The sequence below is a fragment of the Mesitornis unicolor genome, unplaced genomic scaffold (assembly GCF_000695765.1).
Source record: "Mesitornis unicolor isolate BGI_N332 unplaced genomic scaffold, ASM69576v1 scaffold43002, whole genome shotgun sequence".
NCBI lineage: Eukaryota > Metazoa > Chordata > Aves > Mesitornithiformes > Mesitornithidae > Mesitornis > Mesitornis unicolor.
In genome coordinates, this window is record NW_010169370.1 from 52,566 (window position 1) to 56,848 (window position 4,283).

The following is a 4,283-nucleotide window of genomic DNA, read 5'->3' on the forward strand; positions in this document are numbered from 1 at the left end:
AGCCCACTCTTCTCTATGGCAAGAACTGATGTTCCTCTTGAATTCCCTTATTTCTCCTGCTGGCTAGTTTTTCATGTAAGTCTAAAGAATGCAACTATTCTGTCTAGTATCCTTGTTTCTAATATCTATCAATAATTTTATTGTTATTTATTACATTTTTGTCAGCTTCTGGAAGTACGTAATTCCTCTTAATTTCTCTAGTTTCAGGAGATTTCTTCTCTATTTTTCTTTGTTGCTTTCTCTCCCAGCTCCACAGAGCTAGGTTTAGGGTTTGCGAGCCATTGCAATCTCTGCTGAGCAAACTCAAGGTGTCCAGATGAGTCTTGATTTGCACACTGAAGAGGAAGGAACATGAAAACATCCTGTTCTCCTTCTATAGAGTACTACAGTTGTTTCCCTTAATCTTTGCCAGCTTTATTTGCAGTGTTGGCTAGCTTCATCCCAGATACAACAGCCACAGGGCTAGCAGCCATTCAGGCCTGTCACTCAGGGATTCCCACAACCTTCCAGGCTTCAAAGTGAGGAATGTGAACCAAAAGTATAAAGCACTGCATGCATTGCCCATTAAGGAGTATTTAAATACAACATTTCATTTCTATTTTATCAGAGCAAAAGAACAAGAAGCAGACTTAAAGTCAGCATATATATAAGGTGTAAAGGCAACCTTTTTCTTCCAAACATAAAAGGCCTGGACACTGCTGTCCTCAGGAGTAAGAGGAGGATTCTATGACAGGAGTAAGAGCTAAGGCAGGCACTGAGCAGGAAGTCAGCTCTCCTGGTTCAAGTCAAAGGCCAGCTCTGACTCACGTTATACGAGAGGAAACTCCTTCTATAGCTATTTTATCACACTATGAGTTATGTTTTACATTTCCTCTGAAACATGAAGCATTGCTCACAGGTCAGGATCAGTTAGTTACACTAGTCTGATCAGATACAGCAGTCTGGCCCTGTTGGAGATGACAAGAAAGCCTGAACCTTGTCAGGGTTTTTCTCCTATTTGGAGCACTGTCTGATTATCGGATTGACTCCCACATTTACCTTTTATAATATCCACACTACCTGCACCTACTTAGTTTTTGTCCACTGATCAGTCCCTTTTAGCGTGAGGGCAACACTCCCTCACAGGATTTCATAACTGCAGAGCTTTGCCTAAAAATATTAGTGGCCATAGTTAGATAAATATTCAGGTTTTGGAGCTGTATGTTAACAGCTGTTGAAATGAATTCTCAAAATTACTCCTGAGCAGGCAGAGAGTTCTGTACTTGTTCACAGGTTCTAGCTACACATTGAAGGAAGTGCTTTTATTGGCATTACCTGTTGTGCTGTTTACCAGGCTGTGTAATTCTTTGAAGATACATTCCATCAATCAGTGAAAACAGTGAAATAGTTAAAAAACAGAAATGCTTGTAAGCAGGGGAAAAAATATAATTACTTTCAGCTCAGCAAATGGCTCTACAAAACAGAAGATACCCTGTGCAGCTACAAAATATTTAGATTACTCACACATTCTCTAAGCCCAAAGGAGGTTACATGACAAATTCCTCCTGCATCTCAGCAACCCATGCCTCACTTGAGAGTACTGTGACAATATGCAAGTATGGTTGAGTTGGTAATAGGTGAACCCTTGCACTACTTTGCTTTGTTTCACAGCTGAACCCTCAGATGTCTTCAATTCATGTCCGCAAGTCACTCAAATAACTGCTGAGCTGAGAAGAGTAAAGGGAGCTACTATCAACTCAACATTACAGATTCAGATTAAAAATAACCGAACACATAAAATCTTCTGTCATAAAGGAACACTTACCAGGGTTCAAATGAATGGCAGCAAACGGAATAGCTCTCAGGTGGATGAATAGCAAAAAACACAGCAACGATGAAGCCAGCAATGAAAGAGGTAGTTGGGAACGAGGGGTAAGGACTGAACCTCAAGGTCCAGAACAAAAATAATGCCTGCAGTCAGTGGAATGTCAGAGCCCCAGTCCAGACCTTTTATGGCCAGAGGGGTGATAAATATAGCATTGAAGAGGGAGAGAGACAGGGACAGATATTGATACACCCTGTGCTATCTCTGTGCAAAGACATAGTGACAGCAGCTTCAAACTGAGAGTTCTTCCTTTTAAGTATCTTCACTAAATTCAGTATAAAATCATCTTTCCAATTCAAAATTATTTGTAGGATTTTTTTCCTTAGTTAAATCAGATTTAGGAGAGAAAAAAAATGTGTCACAAACCAGAAAGTCGTAAAGATCAGTCCCTGTATTGACCTTTGCCATGGTACATGAATATAAATGTTTTATGGGTTCCTTTTTTTTTTAATACCAACCCATAGTGCATGTAATGTAGATATTTCAGCTTGATGACAGACAATCTAGAGAAGCAGTTAGCAGCAAAACTCTATAAAGCCATACAGTGTGTTACACTTCAATAAAAATGTACTTTCTTTGTTCTGTTGACAAGATGTTACATTTTTATGATCTTATTAAAGATAAAATACTAAATTAAGAACATGACCTCATGAGGCATTTAAGTAGATATAAGCAATGCACCTGTAAGATCCAACTTTTTGATACTAAATTAAACAGTACTGCCTCTAGAGATTATTAAATGGGCTTATCTTCTTTCATTTTAGCCACAGCATTTTGGCACAGAAATGTACAATCAGTGTGTCTGAATAATACATCAGAACAATTTCTGTCATCTGAGGTTTAATATGTGGAATGCACTGTGACTTCATTTTAAATACAGATTTTGCTCTGCACTGCACATTTGACTCTCAGTACAAGTGATTAGTCCACTTTATTTTGTGCATTTGCATTGACAGAAATATTAATCCTTTCAGTTCTGCTACAGCCACTTTCCACCACACTCACCATGCGACACAACTGAGAACTTTCCAGATCCTCAAGGTCTGGATGAGGCCAGCAGGTCCCAGGCTTTTCTGTACAATGCCTCACCAGTATCTTCTTCACCTGCCTTGATTCTACCTGAAATCTCTTCATTCTCCCCAATAGCTACTTCTTCCCTGGGAAGCCAGTATCTCCTGCCTGATGCTACACCATGGAGTAAGTTCACATGCCTCTTCATCTCCGACACCAGGAGTTGCTCAGCTACATTAACCATATGGACTTTTGGTCCCAGGCATAGAAGTTATGGCCAGCAAAGATTTGTACAGTCATAGGAACTGCATCTTGGCTCAGGAAACTGGCCAGACCTGCAACAGGAAGAATGAAGAAATGGGAATCATAATATAACCTTTTATTCCCTGGAATATTATGCCAATGGCAGTGGTGCTGAGCTATAGAATCTGGGCTATAATATACACTTTTCATGAGAGAAGGTAGGAGCCTTTGTGGATGGACTTCTGGATTCTGTTACTCCTTTATGGAGGGTCCTTTGTGCTGACACATTAAAATACTTAATGACATGCAAATTTCTTTTGAAAATTTTGGAGTGAGATGTAGAAATGAAAACAATTAAACATCTTGCTTCTCTGCCCTCATTGCAATATGATTTGTATAGATCACAGGTGACATATAAAATTCTAAACAGTGTTTGCAGTGTTTTTCTGGGTATAATGGCACTCCCAAGTCCAATACAGTTTTCAAATTCTGTGCTGACTCTGTTTATTCTGTAAATAAAATAGAGATGGAGTGTACCAGCAAAATCTTTTGGGTTCTTTCGTTATTTTGGCGCTTAAATTTACACACTTTCATCTGGCTTTATAATGAGATAATATCCACAGCTAATTTTAAACCACTTTTATTTCAATATCAAAGTACATGTTTCAAGTCACTTGGAGATCTGTAAGTCTCAGAATCCCTGCAGCACTGTGTATCCACATGTATTTAGTCACGTTGGTCCTGAGAGAGAGACTCTTCGGAAATGTTGGTTCTGTCTTCTGCTAATTAGAATTTTAAAGTGCCAGAGACCAGTTGTTTTTTTTTTCTGAATGAGAAAGCTGCAAGTTGTATTTAGAACTTGATACAGCAGCAAAAAAAAAAAAAAGCTTTCTAGACTGTCCATTGAGGGTCTGAGTGCTACAGTATCCTGTAGCTGTGGGTATTAGTCAAATTCCACAGCATCCTAGTCCATCTCTTTCACTAGAGTCCTAAATAAAACTAGAAAACATTTTTTGGAGGACAGAGTTTTTAAGCATGTGTGTTATCTTTGGGAATTTATTTTCAAACATGGGGCAAATTTTCTGAATAGATTATAAAAAAAAAAAGATTATTTTCTCCAGAAAAAAAAAAAATCACTTTGGGAAGATGTGCTATTCTTCATTAT